Here is a 20,233-nt window from a genome sequence, read left to right on the forward strand (position 1 = left end):
GCCACCCAGGCGCCCCATAAATCTTTTAAAAATATTTGAAGAATCTATATTTCAGGGCACCTAGGTGGCTCAGTTAGTTAAGCATTTGCCTTTGGCTCAGGTCATGATCCCAGGGTCCTGAAATGGAGCCCTTCCATCATGCTTCCCCCTTAGCTGGGAGTTTGCTTCTCCCTCTACCTCCCCCACCCAGCTTGTGTACTCTCTCTCTCGTTCACTCTCTCTCTCAAGTAAATCAATAAAATCTTAAAAAAAAAAAAATCTGTATTTCTTCAGTAGCAAAAAGATTCCTTCTTTAAAAGCCTTCAATACATACATGGAGACATAAAATAATAAATGGTAAGAAATAAACAGTAAGAAATGAGTATCAGGAACAGATCAAAATGCACAAGAAAATAAGTCATCTCCTTCAGAAAAGAAAAGGTGATCCTCCAACCTCATCTTAAATGTGCAATTCATGAACTGTTTTAATAAGAAAGAATACACCTAATCTGTCTACATAATTGAGTTTGAAAAGCTCCATCGATTAAAAACAAGAATACATAAAGATATAATGAGTGGGAATCTAAGTTTACAGAAAATCTTCAGCACAGATAACAGCCCTCCCATTTCTCCAAATGAAACTACCAAATTAAACCATTTACAAAGCTTGTTACAGAATCCAAGTGTTACTTTCTCAGTTGGAAGTTCTAATCCTGACTTATTGCATGATCTCTCATACCATTTAGATCTAAATTAGGGATTCATGAGAAGGAGATTTTCAAAGTGGGTCAGAAGTTGCTACTGGTAGCTATCTGTTTTGCTCATAAAGGGCTTCTCAACAAAATTTCATTACCATTCTACCCTTGCTACCCTAAACAAATTATAGTGCTGGGCAGCTTTGCCAAGGTTAGTGTATGTTTGTATGTGAGTATGCTTATTGGCCTATTTCTCAACAGAAATAACATTAAAAACTCTCCCACACCACTCTCCCCCCAGGGAAGAACACTTAAAAAAAAAAAAAAAATGAAATCAGGAATGCTTTCTACTTGCCTAGTAGTGATGGGACTCTTTTAGAGGAGTTAAAGTGGACATTCCTGAAGGGGCCAAGGGATGTGCTTTGGAAGAAATATTCTCTCTTGACCCAGCAATGACCTTAAATGGAATGAGTCTCAAGGACAAGAGCAAAGTCTTACTCATTTTCATAATCTAGCACATTAGGTGTTCAAAAATATATTTTTCACTGCTGAATGAAAATGATCCAGGCCAAAAGCAATTACTGAACATACAAAACTATTCAAAAGGAAAATGGAACTATTATATATATATAGTTGATTTTCACCACAGTTATATGTTGATCTAGCACAGCAGTTCTCAAACATTTTGGTCTTGGGACCTTTCCCCCAACAAAAAAAAAAATTAATTTATTTTAAAGAGAGAGAGAGAGAGAGGGAGAGAGCATAGAACTAGGGGAGAAGCAGAGGGACAGGGCCAAGTAGACTCTGTGCTCAGTGCAGAGCTACATGTGGGGCTCAATTATGGAAACCTGAGATCATGACCTTAGCCAAAATCAAGAGTCAGATGCTCAATCAACTGAACCACTCAGGAGTCCCCTTGGGATCTTTTTTATACTTAAAAATTATTAAAGATACTAGCAAGTTTGTTTATGTGTGCTATACCTATTGATATGCACCTGATCTGAAATTAAAACTGAAAACATTTTAGTAATATAACTTCATTTAAAATTCACAAAAATAACTACATGTCAACGTAAAAACATACTGTTATAAAAAGAAATTATACAATTTTTAAGAAAATTATGAGAGCTGCCCATCTTGAAGACATCTGACTTTTCACATCCACATGTGCATTCAATTTTAAATCAGGGCTATCAAGAAAATCTACCCTTCCACAGATAAGTAGCTGGAAAAGGAAGGACCCAATGGACTCCTGAATGGGTCTGAGGAACCTCTACAAGTCCCCTTTGAGAATCACTGATATAGAACAAAATAATGAACCTAAAGGTTAATACACTTTCCACTTTCTCCATACCTTCCTCACATGCCAATTGGTTTATTCTGGTCTTAGAGAAACCAACTGGATGCACCAGCATTAATAACAGTAAAATGTCTAGTCTCTTCTCCATAAAATGTTAACTATTTGAGGAAACAAAGAAAGGCAAGGGGTAGTGGAAAACTCTACAGTCATATCAACCTAGAGTATTCCATTTCTACTACTTACATACATTTATATATACATTTCTACTACTTATAATCATGTAAAAACATGATTCAAGGAATTAAAAAAATTGAGCCATTAAATGTTTGATTTCAGCTTTTCAGATATGATCTCTCACCCAGAACCTTTTTATGACTAAAACAGAGCTTCCAATATATTAAAAAACTGAAAATACTGGACACCAAAATTCCAAAATGTGATAAAGTCCAATAGTAATTAACACTGAAATTCTAAGACACCACCATCTTAGGGATCAAAACTAGAACCCTTTTTTGAGAGGTCAAAAATATCACCTGCCTAGTAGTTCTACTTTTAGATACTTGTTTCTCTCTGTGATAAAGCATATTTAATATGGATATGAAATCAGGAGCTGTCACTTCTTCAATTTAGGCTTCAGTTCTGACTATTTACAGGTATAACTAACACCCCAAACAGATTTCTGTATTTGCATTTTACCATCAACATGAGCATGAATCTCATAACAACATTAATGGAGAAACCACTCAGCAACAGAACTTTTATTTTTAACATAGTTCAGCTACCAAGAACGTTCTCAAAATCTTGGCCCGCATCAGCAACTGCAAGGCTGCAATACCTTCCTCGGAAAGGGAGGTGACTTGTATATGTTCTTCAAAAGAAGCTTCAGAGAAAATGGAAAAAGAGTTCTACTTATCCCATAGGTATTGCCCTATGGACATTTAAAAGGAATTTTGAATACAGGACCCTTCTCCTTGGTCCTTAGCTGAGCCTCCCCTATGGGTCACCATACCACGGCGGGCAAAGCACCCACAGTGACACTGAATGGAGGGTCTTTGTGTCTAACCTTCTTATTTTACAGAAATGACTGCTAACAGGTCTTGCTAAAGGGACCTCCCTTTGCAAAAATAATAGTTGAAAATGCCACGATTTGAATCATCTAGGAAAGTGTTTATACAGTTTATGTAGTGTAGAAAAGTATTATGTATGTAGAAAAGTGTTTACACTGAGTTCATACTGTTCATATTTTGGAATTTAAAAATGTCCTTACAAAGATGGCATCTATTGCTTTTATAAAATCTAAAAAAATGTCCTTTTGATAGATCAAAAAGTGAAATAGTTTATGAAATCACACAGCATGTGAACAGAAAATGGAAGTTATATGTAGTCATTTTTGGCACTGGCAGCTAAGAATTTTAGAAGTTCACAAACAATTAAAATAGAAGGTTAAAATAACTACTTCTAACACACCCAAATAGATGCCCCTACACACTTCTGTCATAATAAAGCTTACATTTAGTTTAAATTCAGCACAGTTTCACCCATTACCTGTATCTACACAAAAGAAAAATATGACAACCACAAAGGGCTAAAGCTGTGTGAAAGTAGCTGTTCACAGTGACCTTTACTTTCATAGCAAAGTACAGAGCACTTCATTTAATAAGAACATAAAACAAAAATATGCATTTGCAGAGAGGGGGCAGTAATAATGTTGCTTCAAAACCTAATCTGATTATCAGTAACTGTATAATCTCCTAGGTGCCTAATGAAATCTTTATGGGAAACAAGTTTTTCGATTTGCAGACTTCTTAAGGGACCCTTAAACATGAGTGTTTAAAGTTTGCTAGTCTTCTGTCTGGCAAAGGGAATCCTGAAGGGGTAATTCAGGTGACAAAAGAAATATGTAAGCAAAAACTGTTACTTCACAACAAGCAAGTAGCTATTTGCACAATGAAAGAAGGAAAGAAGGAAGGAAGAAAGGAAGGAAGGGAAGGAGGGAGGAAGAAGAGACAAAAAGACAGTCTTCCATTACTCCAAAAGCTCTGGTGGTTAAAAGAGATGAACTGTCACCACAACAAGGCAACCAAATTTCACACTTTGGAAGGGAAACTGCCTTTTTGAGTTGCTTCATCTTGGGGATACTGAATAGCACAGTCACAGAAAATAATAAAAGAATATTAAGTAAGTCGTTCCAAATCAGGTTCAGGCAATAACAAACCTCTCTTTAATGTACCAAAACACATGAATTAGGTTTTGTAAAGGAAGAAGAAATAGAAAACTTTTCAAAGTGTTTAAATCAATAACCATTTACTGAGCATTACCTTGTAAAGCACTGTATTGGGTGCTCTGGGGAAGAGCAAAGCAACATACAATAAAGTCTCTGCTAATTCTGGGTTTACCCTATAAGCTGGGACAAGGAAATGACATTATCTGGCCAAAGAGCAACCAAAATAATATAGGATTAAATGTTACAGGTAAAAAATACAAGAATTCCTTGAAGGAAGCAAATAGTGTGGATAAAATGGTTTTGAGATGGCTTCTAATAGCATGAATAAAAATGGTATGACAAGCGCCAGGATGTCTTCTGAGGACAAAAGGGACTACCTTGGCTGAGAGCTGAGCATCACTGCTGATATGGGTAGACAGATCAAATACAATGAGGGTCCAGATTCCAGGGGAGAATGCTTGAATCTGAATGACCAGACAGGTGATGATAAATCAATTGAAGAATTTCCCTTCTTGTTTAATGTTATCAATAGGAAACTTGTCTGGACTTGGACAAGATTAGAAGCAAAATATGACCAAAAACAATGGTGACAGTGATAACTTCCCAGACCTTTAATATTTCTCCACTGAGTTAACTAGAGGATCATAACAAAGACAACTTAGGAAACAGAACCAGTATCAGAGTAAGAAAAACATTTAGTTTATGTACTTGGTATACTATATACTCTAGAGTTAATAAGTGAAAGTTATGTATTCCAATAAATTTAGATATCTAGATGAAACTGACATTTTTATTAACAGTATTATCAAAATTGACTTCAAATGAGGAACTATGACTAGTCCAAAATCAATATCAGGCCAATCAGTTTTATGAGTAAGTTCTTCAAGCTTTCAAATAGTAGATACATTACATAAAATGAGAACATAAGACAAAAATTTCTTTACAGAACAGGAAAAGGTGAAAAGCCTTCTATAAGATTAATGTAACTGATACCAAAACTAGACAGGCATAGCATATCCACCATACACAAAATTAACTCACTTATTAGAAACGTGTAACACCTAAAATAAAATTATCATCTGAAGCTAGCAGTACACTAAAAGAACTAGTAGGGTTTAATTCAAGGAATGCAAAAATAGTTTGACCCCAGAAGTCCATTAAATTAAGAAGATTACATTCCTAAGGAGAACTCCAAATGATCATCTCCACAGATGCTAAAAAGGTACTTTAGAACATTCAACCTTCTTTTCAGATTTAAAAAACAACAACAACAAAAAACAAAGTTAACCATAAACAGAAGAATTTCCTTAAACTAGTAATATCTACAAAAGAAAACCCTGCAGCAAATACTATATTGGTGAAATACTACTAGACATAGTCCTATTACTTAGATTATTCCTATTACCTATTACTTAGAAAAAAATAAAAAAATAAAGCTGAAAAAAATAAGGTTTGAATAAATGAAAACAAATAAGATTCCTATATGAGAAGACCCTAGAGTCTATTAAAATGTCAATTATTCCGAAATCAATCTATGGATTCAATATAATCCCAATCAAAATCACACTGTAACTGTTAATACAGCTTGATAAACTAAGTATAAATTCATCAGGAAGAGAAAATACAAAAGAATAGCCAACAAAATCTAGAAAAAAATAATCTAAGGGGACTGACTCTATCAGATAGCAATACATACCACAAAGCTATATTCCAGTCTTAGGAATATAAAAGTAGACCAACAGAACAAAATAAAAGATCCCCAAACACACATATGTTTATATAACAATAATGGCATTTCAAATCAGGCCTATTTAAAAACTTTATTTATTTAGAGACAATGCATGAGAGCAAGGGGAGGAACAGAAGGTGGGGGAGAGGGAGAGGGAAAGAATCTCAAGCAGACTCCAAGTTCAAAGCGGAGCCCAATGTAGGGCTTGATCTCATAACCTTGAGATGATGACCTGAACCAAAACCAAGAGTCTGATGCTTGACCAACTGAGCCACCCAAGCATCCCTCAAACCAGGTCTCTTTAAAAATGGTTTTGAGATAACTGATTCTCCATTAGCAAAAATTATAAAGGTAAACTGATATATATCATATACAAAATAACTATCATATACAAAATAAATCCAGATGTATTCAAGAGCTAAATATAGAAAAAGATAAACTATAAAAGTATCAAAATACATAAAAACCATTTTTTTAACTGGTAGTACAGAAAGCCTTCTAAGAAAGAAATAAATGTAGCAAACAAAAGACCAAGACTTTTGAGAATTACTGACTTGACTTTTGAGAATTACTGGAAGAGTCCCCTCCCCACAAAATCAGCAAGAACATCCAGCCAAGACCAAGTTTACCCATAAAGGAGAACTGCAAAACTCCAGGACTAGGGGAATACAGCAGTACACAGACTTCATGGCTTTTTTCCCATGATTCGTTAGTTCTTTCAAAGTCAAATTTTTAAATTTTTTATTTTTTTCTTTTTCTATTTTTTAAAAAATTCTCCTCTTTCCTATTTTAACCAATATCTTATCAGTACCTTTCTTAAAATCCTTTTTAACTTTCATTTTTATAGTCCTATTCTCTCTCTATCCTTTCATTGTACTTAACCTTATATTTTGTAAAAAATTTTTTTTCTTTTTTTCTTTTTTTTTAAGATTATATTTATTTATTTGCCAGAGAGAGATAGCGAGTGAGCACAGGCAGGCAGGGTGGCAGCAGAGGCAGAGGGAGAAACAGGCTCCCTGCCCGGCAAGGAGCCTGATGTGGGACTCGATCCCAGGATCCTGGGATCATGACCTGCCGAAGGCAGCCACTTAACCAACTGAGCCACCCAGGCATCCCAAGTTTTTTCTTTCTTCAAAATTTTGGGATACAGTTCTTCTAACAGAACAAAATATACCCTAAATTTAGTGTATAGCTTTGTTCTATTCTCCCGCCTGAACACATTCTCTCCTTAGTTTAACTTTTTTCTTTGTTTTTACAACCAACTTATCAATTCCTTTTTAAAAATCATTTTAAATTTTCATCTTTACAGTTATAGTCTATCCCTTCACCATATTTACCCTTATTTGTATATATGTAAGTTTTTCTTTCTTTAAAATTTTCGGAGGCAGTTTCTTCTAACAGACCAAAATACACCGAAAATCAAGTGTGTGGCTCTGTTCTATTCACCAGCCTGATCATTTTTGTCTCCCCCTTTCTTTTCCCCCTGGTTTTGGGTCTACTCTGTTTTTAGTGTATGTTTGTCTGCGGTTACTCCTACTTTTTCAGCATTTTGTTGTCTCATTCATCTATTCTTCTCTGGACAAAACGACAAAGCAGAAAAACTCACCTCAAAAAAAGAACAAGAGGCAGTACCGACTGCGAAGGACCTAATAAATATAGACATTAGTAAGATGCTAGAACCAGGGGCGCCTGGGTGGCTTAGTGGGTTAAGCCGCTGCCTTTGGCTCAGGTCATGATCTCAGAGTCCTGGGATTGAGCCCCGCATCGGGCTCTCTTCTCAGCGGGGAGCCTGCTTCCTCCTCTCTCTCTGCCTGCCTCTCTGCCTGCTTGTGATCTCTCTGTCAAGTAAATAAATAAAATATTTAAAAAAAAAAAGATGCTAGAACCAGAGTTCAGAATTATGATTACAAAGATACTAGCTGCACTTGAAAAAAAAAAAAAACCACAGAATATACAAGAGAATCCCTTCCTGGATAAATAAAACAATTAAAATCTAACCAAGTTGAAACCAAAAAGCTATTAATGAGGTGCAATAAAAAATGGAGGCTCTTACTGCTAGGATAAATGAGGCAGAAGAGAGAATTAGTGATAGAAAAGAGCAAACGATGAAGAAGAAAGAAGCTGAGGATATGAGAGATAAAGAACAACTGATCATAAGGGGAGAATTCAAGAGATAAGTGATACCATGAGATGAAACAGTAGAGTAATTGGGATCCCAGAAGAGGAGAGAGGCAGAAGGTATATTAAGCAAATTACAGCAGAGAACTTAACCTAATTTGGAGAAAGAAACAAACATCAAAATCCAGGAGGCACAGAAAATCCCCCTCAAAATCAATAAAAATAGGTCAACACCCCATCATCTAATAGTAAAACTTACAAGTCTCAGAGACAAAGAAAAAAATCCTGAAAGCAGTTTGGGACAAGAGGTCTGTAACCTACAACAGTAGAAGTAGTAGATTGGCAGCAGACCTATCCATGGAGACTTGGCAGGCCAGAAAGGACTGGCATGATATATTCAGAGGACTAAACAAGAAAAAAATGCAGCCAAGAATACTAGATCCAGCAAGGCTGTCACTGAAAATAGAAGGAGAGATAAAAAGCTTCCAGGAAAAACGAAAATTAAAAGAATTTGCAAACATCAAACTAGCCCAAAAGGAAATATTAAAAGGGGTCCTCCAAGCAAAAGAGTGCCTAAAGAGTAACATAGACCAGAAGGGAAAGGAGACAATATATAGTAACAGTCACCTCACAGGCAATACAATGGCACTAAATTCATATCTTTCAATAGTTACCCTGAATGTAAATGGGCTAAATGCTCCAATCAGAAGACACAGGGTATAAGAATGGATTCAAAGAAACAAAACCCATCAATATGCTGTCTGTAAGAAACTCATTTTAGACCCAAAGACACCTCCATAATTAAAGTGAGGGGGTTGAAAACAATTTACCATGCTAATGGACATCAGAAGAAAGCTGGGGTGGCAATCCTTATATCGGATATATTATATTTTAAGCCAAAAACTATAATAAGAGATGAGGAAGGATAGTATGTCATACTTATAGGGTCTCTCCAACATAAGATCTAACAATTTTAAATATCCATGCCCCTAACACGGGAGCAGCAAATTATACAAACCAGTTAATAACAAAATCAAAGAAACACATCGACAATAATACAATAATAGTAGGGGACTTTAATACTCCCCTCATTGAAATGGACAGATCATCTAAGCAGAAGATCAACAAGGAAATAAAGGCATTAAATGACATACTGGACCAGATGGACATCACAGATATATTCAAAACATTCCATCCCAAAGCAACAGAATACACATTCTTCTCTAGTGCATATGCAACATTCATCAGAATAGATACATCCTGGGTCACAAATCAGGTCTCAACTGGTACCATAGATTGGGATCATTCCCCGCATATTGTCAGATCACAAAGCTGTGAAACCAGAACTCAACCAACAGAGGAAGTTGGAAAGAACTTAAATACATGGAGGCCAAAGAGCATCCTACTAAAGAGTGAATGTTTCAACCAGGAAATTAAAGAAGAATTTAAAAATTCATGGAAACAAATGAAAATGAAAACACAACTGTCAGGCGCCTGGGTGGCTCAGTTGGTTAAGCAACTGCCTTCGGCTCAAGTCATGATTCCAGAGTCCAGGATCAAGTTCCGCATCAGACTCCCAGCTCCAGGGGACATCTGCTTCTCCCTCTGACCTTCTTCTCTCTCATGCTCTCTCTCAAATAAAGAAATAAAATCTTTAAAATAAAAACAAAAACAAAAACACAACTGTCCAAAATCTTGGGGACACAGCAAAGGTGGTCCTAAGAGGAAAGAATATAGCAATCCAAGCCTTTCTCAAGAAATAAGAACGGTCTCAAAAACACAACCTAACCCTGCACCTAAAGGGGATGGAGAAAGAACAACAAAGAAACCCTAAATGCAGAAGCAGAAGCCTAAAGCAAGAGAAGAGAAGTAATAAAGATCAGAGCAGAAATCAATGAACTAGAAACCAAATGAACAGTAGAACAAATCAATGAAACTAGGAACTGGTTCTTTGAAAGAATTATTAAGACTGAGAAACCCATGGCCAGAATAATCAAAAAGAAAAGAGAAGGACCCCAATTAGTAAAATCAGAAATGAAAAGAGGAGAGATCACAACCAACACCAAAGAAATAAAAGCAATCGTAAGAACATTTTATGAGCAACTAGATGCCAGCAAATTAGACAATCTGGAAAAAATGGATGCACTCCTAGGGAGACATAAACCACCAAAACTAATCCAGGAAGAAATAGAAAACCTGAACATACCCATAACCAGTAAGGAGATTGAAGCAGTCATCAAAAATCTCCCAACAAACAAGAGCCCAGAGCCAGGTGACCTCCCAGGGGAATTCTACCAAACATTTAAAGAAGAAATAGTAACTACTCTCCTGAAACTGTTCCAAAAAACAGAAATGGAAGGAAGACTTCCAAATTCATTTTATGAAGACAGAGTTACCTTGATCCCAAAACCAACGACCCCGTCAAAAAGGAGAATTATAGACCAATATCCTTGATGAACATGGGTACAAAAATTCTCACCAAAATACCAGCCAATAAGATCCAACAGTACCTTAAAAGGATGATTCACCACGACCAAGTGGGATTTATTCCTGGGCTGCAAGGCTCGTTCAACCTTTGCAAATCAATCTGGTGATATAATACATTAATAAGAGAAAGAGTAAGAATCATATGATACTCTCACAATAGATGCAGAAGAAACATCTGATAAAGTACAGCATCCTTTTTTTTTTTTTTTAAAGATTTTATTTATTTGTCAGAGAGAGAGAATACACACAAGTAGGCAGAGAGGCAGGCAGAGAGAGAGGAGGAAGCAGGCTCCCTGCCGAGCAAGGAGCCCGATGTGGGACTCGATCCCAGGACCCCAGGATCATGACTTGAGCCAAAGGCAGTGGCTTAACCCACTGAGCCACCCAGGCGTCCCACAGCATCCTTTCTTGATCAAAACTCTTCACAATGTAGGGATAGAGGGTACATATCTCAATGTCCTAAGAGCCATCTATGAAAATCCCACAGTGAATATTCTCAATGGGGGAAAAACTGAGAGCTTTTCCCCAAAGGTCAGAAACACGGCAGGGTTATCCACTATGACCGCTGCTATTCAACACAGTACTAGAAGCCCAGCCCCAGCAATCAGACAACAAAAAGAAATTAAAGGCATCTGAATCCACAAAGAAGAAGTGAAACTATTACTTTCTGCAGATGACATGATATTCTGTGAAAAACCCAAAAGACTCCTCTCCCAAACTGCTAGAATTCATACAGGAATTCAGTAAAGTGTCAGGATATAAATTTGATGCACAGAAATCAACTGCATTTCTATACACCAACAGCAAGACAGAAGAAACAGAAATTAAGGAGTCGATCCCATTTATAATTGCACTCAAAACCATAAGATACCTAGGAATAAACCTAACCAAAGAGGCAAAAAATCTATACTCAGAAACTATAAAGTACTCATGAAAGAAACTGAAGAAGACACAAAGAAATGGAAAAACATTCTGTGCTCATGGACTGGAAGAATAAATAGTGTTGAAATGCCTATGCTACCTAGAGCAATTTATACATTTAATGCAATCCCAATCAAAATACCATCAACTTTTTTCAAAGAAGTGGAACAAATAATGCTAAAATTTATATGGAACCACAAAAGAGCCCAAATAGCTAGAGGAATACTGACAAAGAAAACCAAAGTTGGCGGCATCACAATTCCAGACTTCAAACTCTATTACAAAGCTATAATCATCAAGACAGTATGGTACTGACACAAAAACAGACACATAGATTAATGCAACAGAAGAGAGAACCCAAAAAATGGACCTCAACTCTATGGTCAACTAATCTTTGACAAAGCAGGAAAGAATGTCCAATGGAAAAAAGATAATCTCTTCAACAAATGATGCTGGGAAAATTGGACAGCCACAATACGGAAGAATGAAACTGGACCATTTCCTTATACCACACATAAAAACAGACTTAAAATGGATGAAAGACCTCAATGTAAGACAGGAATTCATCAAAATCCTTGAAGAGAACACAGACAGCAACCTCTTTGACCTCAGCAGCAGCAACTTCTTCCAAGACACATTGCCAAAGGCAATGGTAGCAAGGGCAAAAATGAACTCTTGGGACTTCATCAAGATCAAAAGCTTTTGCACAAAGAAGGAAACAGTCAACAAAACCAAAAGACAATGAAAATGGACAGAATGGGAGAAGATATTTGCAAATGACATATCAGATAAAGGGATAGTAGCCAAAATCTATAAAGGACTTAACAAACTCAACACCCAAAGAACAAATCAGGAAATGGGCAGAAAACATGGACAGACATTTCTGCAAAGATGACATCCAAATGGCCAACAGACATGTGAAAAAGTGTTCAACATCACTCAGCATCAGAGAAATACCAATTGAAACCAGAGTGAGAAACTACCTCACATCAGTCAGAATGGCTGATTAACCAGTCAGGAAATGACAGGTGCTGGTGAGGATGTGGAGAAAGGGGAACCTTCCTACACTGTTGGGGGAAAGCAAGCTGGTGCAGCCACTCTGGAAAACAGTATGGAGGCTCCTCAAAAAGTTGAAAAGAGAGCTACCCTATGAACCAGCAATGGCATTACTGGGTATTTACCCTAAAGATAGAAAGTTAGTGATCTGAAGGGGCATGCGCAGCACAATATTTATAGCAGCAATGTCCACAGTAGCCAAACTATGGAACGAAGCTAGATGCCCATCAACAGGTGAATGGATAAAGAAGATGTGGTACATATATAAAATGGAATATTATGCAGCCATCAAAAAACCAAAATATTGGGGTGCCTGGGTGGCTCAGTGGGTTAAAGCCTCTGCCTTCAGCTCGGGTCATGATCCTAGGGTCCTGGGATCGAGCCCCGCATCGGGCTCTCCACTCGGCAGGGAGCCTGCTTTCCCCTCTCTCTCTCGCTGCCTGCCTCTCTGCCTACTTGTGATCTCTGTCTGTCAAATAAATAAATACAATCTTTAAAAAAAAACCAAAATATTGTCATTTGCAACAACTTGGATGGAACTAGAGGTTATTATGCTAAGTGAAATAAGTTAATCAGAGAAAGACAATTATCATATGATCTCACTGATATGAGGAATCTGAGAAACAAGACAGAGGATCATAAGGGAAGGGAGGGGGAAATGAAACAAGACAAAACCAGAGAAGGAGATAAACCGTAAGAGACTCTTAATCTCAGGAAACAGAGGGTTGCTAAAGGGGAGGGGAGGAGGATGGGAAGGATGGGATGCCTGGGGGAAGGGTACATGGTATGGTGAGCACTGTGAATTGTGTAAGACTGATATATCACAGACCTATACCCTGAAACAAATAATACACTATATGTAATTTTTTTTTAAAAAGACACAAAGTAGAAGACAAAACACCAAAGACCTGACTTTGAAAAGCATCTGTAAATTTTCTAATGAAACACAAGACACCCAAATTAAGAGTCAAGTGACACACCAGAAGAAAACATTTGCAAGATAAGCGACAAAAGACTTACAAGTTCCTACAAATGAGTAAGAAAAAGACAGTTAATTAAAAAATAAGTAAGAATACAGATAGGCAGATCACTGGAGACATAAACAGTCAAGAAACATATGCAGCAGTGCTCAATCTCACTACCAGGAGATGTCAGAGGAATGCAATAAGCTATTCTTTTATGTACCGCCTCCCTCCCCTAGAACACTTAACACTGGTAAAAGCATGGGAAGCACTCTCAAATACTATTCTTAAAACACATACTATAAAACAGTAATGTCATTTTGGAAATGAATTTGCCCATGCATATCAAAAGTTAAAATATACATAATCTCTGATTTCCTGTTTCCTCCTCCATGTATTTATCATAAAAAAATGACACATGCACTATTAGTCATGTACACAAATGTCTACTTCACACGGTTTATAGTAGTGGAATATCAGAAATGCCTGAAAAGAGAAATTAATAATAACATGAATACTTTGAAGCAGTTTAGAAAGAATTACACAGACCTTTATGGTTAATCTGGACTAAAATATACCGTTGGGGAACCTGGGTGGGTCAGTTAGTTAAGCATCTGACTCTCAGTTTCGGCTCAGATTGCAATTTCAGGGTTGTGAGATCAAGCCAGGCATTGAGCTCCACATGGAGCATGGAGTCCACTTGAAATTCTCTCTCTCTTGACTTTGCCCCTCCCCTCTGTGCACTCAAGCTCGAACTCTCTTCTCTAAGATAAATAAATCATTAAAAAAATATATACTGTTAAATTAAAAAAGCAAACCACAATATACAGTATGTTCTCATCTGTATAAAAATGAAGAAAATCTTTAGGTATGCAAACGTATATATAGCTGCACTAATAAAGAATATATAACCCAAAATGAATAAACAGTGATTATCATTGGAAAGAATGGGAATTTAGTGGCGGACTGGGGACAGAGGTGTGAAAAGAGTGTTTTCACCTTCTATTCTATATAAACCTGTATGTCTCTGTTTTACTTGTATACTTTAAAAATACAATTAATACTCTCAAGGAACAAAAAACCAGCAAATGAGTAATTTAAAACTCATGGTTCTACTTTAATTTGGCCTTTATTTTGACTACAACTTGAAGGTCAGATGATAGTTTAAGTGCCTCAACAAGTTTCAACCCAGCTAACACTATGGAACAGAAATAATTTTGATTAAAAAATACTGCTAAACTGCTCAAGTCCTTCTGCTTTTTGACAGGAATTAATTTAATGATCCCATACATTGATTCCTGGTAAATTACAGCCATGTGATTCAATACAGCCTACAACTATATGTTACCATACTGTACTGCAAAGTATCAATCTTTTTAGTAGACAGCTATAATAAAAGCAGCACGCTTTATAAAATCAGCTCCAGGATAAATAAATGCACTGAAAAAAAAAAAACCTTTAAATTAAAATCAAAAGAGACATTTAAAGTTTGGGCATTCTTCATTATGGGAAAGAATCTTCCACTTTGAGACTATTATATATCAGAAAAGCTCCATCTGTTGTATAATTATCTCTGATAAACGGCCTGATGCTTCGAGCTTCATTAGAGAAAAGGGAAAAGAAAGACACATACAGAGAGAACTGTAAATAAATTTCCCCACCATATTTCATTTAAAACCAGCCCACCAGGAAGTCATAAAGTATTTTTTTAATAGGTAATGTTTTCTTTTCTTTTCTTTTCTTTTTTTTTCAGGGGAAAGCACGAACGCAGTCCCCCACTACCACAAATTATGCAGTCGAGTTTCCCACATTTGGGGAAATCGCAGGGGTCAGCACATCCGGAGTGCATGGATAAGCCTCGCCCTGGGAAAACCACCTTCGTGATCATGGTATCTCCCCTGCCAGGTAAGTATTAATAGGTAATATTTTCTAAATATTCTCCTAGAATAAGCTAGCCTGTTATGCCCAATATCTATCTGGTCTTCTGAAGTCGGAATGGTCCCAAAAAGGGAAAACTAGTTTCACTGAAAGATTATGAGAAACTTAATTGGTAAAAACAAACAGTCCAGCTACTTGGTGGCTGTGATATTAATTTTCCAGGGGATAGACAAGGGATTCTCAGACAGGACTGAAGACTAGTAGCCAGTGAAGCCCACCCAATGCATGTGCAAAAAAGACCCAAGGGCAGTCTGGCAAGGAAATCTGTTAAAATGCAGTACTATTTTATTTTACTTTCTAAATGCCTGAGAGAGCTAGGGTACCACCAAGAACCAGTTTCCAAGGAAACAATGGAAATCTCCCTATTCAACCAAATTAATTTAACCACAGATAAAGAATGTTCTCAAATTTCTATTTTGGGAATCACTGTCATAATTAAAAGAAAATCCAGCCAGCACTTGGAAATGAAGCTTTCATCATTAACAATCTTCATTAACATGCCGGTTAGTATGGTTCTCACTTTTTCTGTATGTTTTCTTTTGGCTATAACAAAAGCATCTCCTGGATAGATGCAGTAGAGAAGAGTATGAAAAATCTTGAGTATTATGAATGAAAAAGGCCCAGAGGTGAGTGCCAGTCCTGACATGTGACTCAAAGGAAAGTACCATGCAAACTGTTTTCTCATTTGTGAAACAGGAAGGAGAGTACCCATGCCTACGCTGCACACTATCAGGATGATCCCAGGAAAACTTTTGTTAAAGTGCTTTGTTAAACAGTGGTTAGCAAACTTTTTCTGTAAAGAACCACTGGGTCTCTGTAGTAACTACCCAATTCTGCTGTTGTATTGCAGAAGCAGCCACAGACACCATACATAAATAATGAGCTTGGCTGTGTTCCAGTAAAACTTTTGAACACTTCATGTAATTTTTAAAAGTCACAAAACATTGTTTGGCTTTTTTTCATCCATCTAAAACCATTCTTTAGCTCTCAGACCATACAAAAACAATTGATGGTCTGGACGTGGCTCATGAGCTGTATTTTGCCAATTCCTCTTGTAAACTATTGTTTTATATATGTGTTGGCTACTGTTTATTTCTTACTATGTGCCTCGACAGAGCTAGGAAAGTATTCTGTATGAGGCGGGCCCTCTCTAACTGCTAGATTAGAATGTCAGAATACTTGAATACAAGCCCATTTCTTGCCATTACTCTTCCCCAGTATCAGGTATGGATATCAACTCTGTCTGGCCATTAGTTCTCTTCATCTCCTGCCTAAAGAAACAGACCAGCCAACTCTCCCGTAACACCTCAATTTCTATCCAATATGTAGTGGGACTAGGAAAAAAACAAAACTCAAAACCTACGTAGGCATGCACATCAGAAATCTCTGAAACATGTCATAAGTAGAGACACCCAGGGTAACAAGAAAGCTGATTTACAGGAGAGAGTGCATTTTCTTCATCTTTTAGGTCCAATCTGATAAGACTGTGACTTAAGGTGACCAGTCAGCATGCCACTAATTTAACAATAAAACAACTGGTTCCAGTGTTTTAGCTACAATCTAACATTATCCTTTCTCTCTTTAAAAGTTGGGTCATGATACAATCATAGTTTATCACCTCTATGAAAGCCTTGGAAATTGGGAGAACAATGAATAACAGCCAAAGGAGAAAAATAGTTAGGTTTTGTTGTTGTTGTTGTTGTTATTTTGTTCTTCTTCCTCCGTAGCTTACATTTGCATGCAATGTCCTTTACACTATAAATCACTACAGAGATAGGAAGCTCTGGTGTGATGCCAGAAGTTCAGGCTGCTCTGTGATCTTGGGGCAAGACAATGAATCATCTGTACCTCCATCTCCACATCTGTGAAACAGATATGGCTACAGTCCCCACCATACAAGGGTAATTGTGACAATAAAGTAGGTTAATACAGATAAAGTATTTCGAATAGTGCCTGGTACTTGATGAGTACTCTAGTGCTAACTGATTACCCTTATTAAAGCATTTAAATAATATAACAAGTCCTTTGATCACTATTTGAGTTTTGCTTACACTGACTTTGTTTTCTTTTTTTAAAGTTTCTAATGACTAAACTTCCACAGACTTTCTGTACACATACACTATGGAAAGGAAGAAGTGTGTGTGTGTGGGGAGGTGGACAAAAAATATGTTATTTGGAGCTTTTGGTATCTATTTTATTTGCCCTTCAATCAGGTGTTTTAAGAAATGCTTTTGAATAAAAAATCTGTACTGTTTCTTTGCTTTATACACTCTTGTAGTTATGAACTCTACCTGCAATCTTTTCTAAACTGCATTAATGTCACCACTTTTCTTTTGGTATATTGATTTGACAGTGAGAAGCAAAGACCAGATATAAACAATACTCATTCTCTTATTACAGAAAACGTAAAACCTTTTCACAAGTCCTAAAGAATTCACGGCACTACAGTCCTACACAATAACAACAGATTCATAATTACTGTATAGTTAACAAATTATGTGGTACTTGGATTTGCAATCCCAAATCCCATTTCCTACATCTCCATACCTCTATATAAGGAAAGCTATGAAGGACCAACGGATGAAATTCCAATTCCAAGGACACTAAAGATCTGTGTAAGTAATCTCCTGCCTCCACTTCCTCCACGCTGCTTCTACGAGATACATCACAGCTGATGTACCTCGTCCCTATATACCCTACCCACAAATCAGGTACCCATTGGTTTCAAAAAGCTTTCAGTGAGAAAGCTTTTGCAAATGACATGCTAAATGACCACTGCTCCTGCTGCCTCCTCCATTATACCCCCAAATTCTTCTGTACCCATGTCAGAGAAAAAGCCAGAATTTCAGGGAGAGGCATATATATTTGAAAAGGTGGCCTCCTTGCGGCTAGAGACTTAATCTTACTCATTTCTGTACCCAGAGCTTAAACTATTGCCTAACTAGGAGGCTCTCAGCAAAGACCCTAAATGAACATACAAAAAAATCTACAATAGATTACTAAATAGCTTACATTTAGGTTGTCTCATGATCATCAAATCCAAATCTCTCGTCTTTTGACAGCAGCAGCATTTTAACGATGAGGTAATATTCTATAGTGGTTGCAAGCACAGACTTTGAAGCGAAATTAGTGGGCTGAACATGAACTACACTGTGAAGGAGAAGCTCTGGAACTTTGGACTGAAGTCATGAACCTGTCTATCCTTTATCTTCCTCATCTATAAAAGAGGATAATAAAAGCACCTACCTTATAGGACCATGCGAAAATTAAATGTTAGTACATGTAAAGAGATTAGGAAAGTGCTAAGAAAACAGCAAACACTTCATAAATGCGAGCTTACATCTTCATTATTACTATGAAAGAGCACACCATAAGCTGCAATTTGTTCCTTGGCCTCTGTGAACTTGCCCACTATCATTCTCCTCTTCAACTTCTTCAGTTGCCTCCTCTTTTTTGATTTCACTCTCAAGGTTCTGTTCTCACTGCTTTTTCTTGCTTTCATCCTTACCAATCTCATTTAATCAGTAAGGTTTCAATGATCATTTCCCAACTGCATGAAGCAAACTTTGACTTCCCTCTGCTAGACTCCAACTCAACCCACCCACTTAAACATGAAAGTCATCATCATATCTCAGAATAGCAAATCTCCTCAATTCCTCAGATCTATGAAAACCTGAGGATTACAAAGAGCCTTATAAACATTAGGAAATAAGATTAGTTTCAGTAAATTTAACTTAAGATAAACACACAATGGTTTAAAGCAATGATGTCATCAGAGAGAATAGATCTGAAGCTACTAGAACTAGGAGACATCCTTACTCGGACTGAAGGTATTTATTTATCAAGAGAAAAAACATGGCAGTGTACAATGGCCTAGACTGGCAAGTACGGAAATACAGGAAGTATTGTGTCCCAGGGGCTCCAAAGCTCAGAGCAGGTCTAAGACCAGGCAGAGGAGGGAGAAAAGGGCATGAAGATGGAATCTTGCATTGAACGCAAGACCTTCGTTATATGGACTTAGAGTACACCTCATAATCAGCCTTACTCAATTAAAAATTCACTTCATTTTAATTTCACTTGGTGAGTCCACACTTTACCATTTGCTATATAAATCCTTGTATGGGTTAGCTTCCCAGAAAGGTCTGTCTCCAGAAAAATGTTATAGTCCTACGTATAAACTTTTATTTCCAATCCCTGTTACAGGATTTTTCATGATGAATTAATAAAATTAACTTCTGGTTATGATTTGAGTGTCCACATACCTTAATTACAGAGAGGAAGTGTTGATTTTGGCAACGTGAAAATCTCTATTCTCTGCAGCAATTAAATTTCCCATGGTGAATTAACAGATTAAAAGCAGAGTTTCTGAAGTCAAATGCCTGAATTTGAATCCTGGTTCTGGTACCCAGTTGTTTGTGACCACAGACAAATTACTTGATCTCTTTGTGCCTGTTTCCTGAGTTCTAAAATGGGGATAAATGATAATATCTACTGCACTGGGTTATCTTGAGACATCTAAGAGAAAATGTCCAAAACATACAGAACAATGTCTTACAAACACCATGCTCAAGAAATGATAGCTATTGTTATCTCAGTCTCACACACAACTAGGCTATTCAGGTTGGTTTGTTGTGGACTGAAGCTGGTATATACGAATCCAATCAGATGAGGTCCTGAACAGCTCCAAACTTTGCCTTAAACAAGGAGTCCTTCACCTAAAGGCCACAGTGAACTTAAAAACATTTTATTCAAAACTGGGTATAAATGGATGGTGTGTGTTTTTCTGAGACAAGGGACCATATCTTTTATCTGTTTCTCAATAAG

General features: G+C 37.0%; 1 protein-coding gene and 1 non-coding gene across 4 annotated transcripts in view; both read right to left on the reverse strand.

Annotated features, from left to right (window-relative positions):
• Positions 1-20,233, reverse strand: part of ZFAND3 (zinc finger AN1-type containing 3) — a 350,329-nt gene that overhangs the window by 64,434 nt on the left and 265,662 nt on the right. The gene's annotated exons all lie outside the window — the stretch shown is intronic.
• On the reverse strand, positions 15,222-15,384 carry LOC125103457 (U1 spliceosomal RNA). Its single transcript, XR_007128442.1, has one exon. It is a non-coding gene; the product is annotated as a U1 spliceosomal RNA (small nuclear RNA).

Source organism: Lutra lutra, chromosome 6 (assembly GCF_902655055.1).
Source record: "Lutra lutra chromosome 6, mLutLut1.2, whole genome shotgun sequence".
NCBI lineage: Eukaryota > Metazoa > Chordata > Mammalia > Carnivora > Mustelidae > Lutra > Lutra lutra.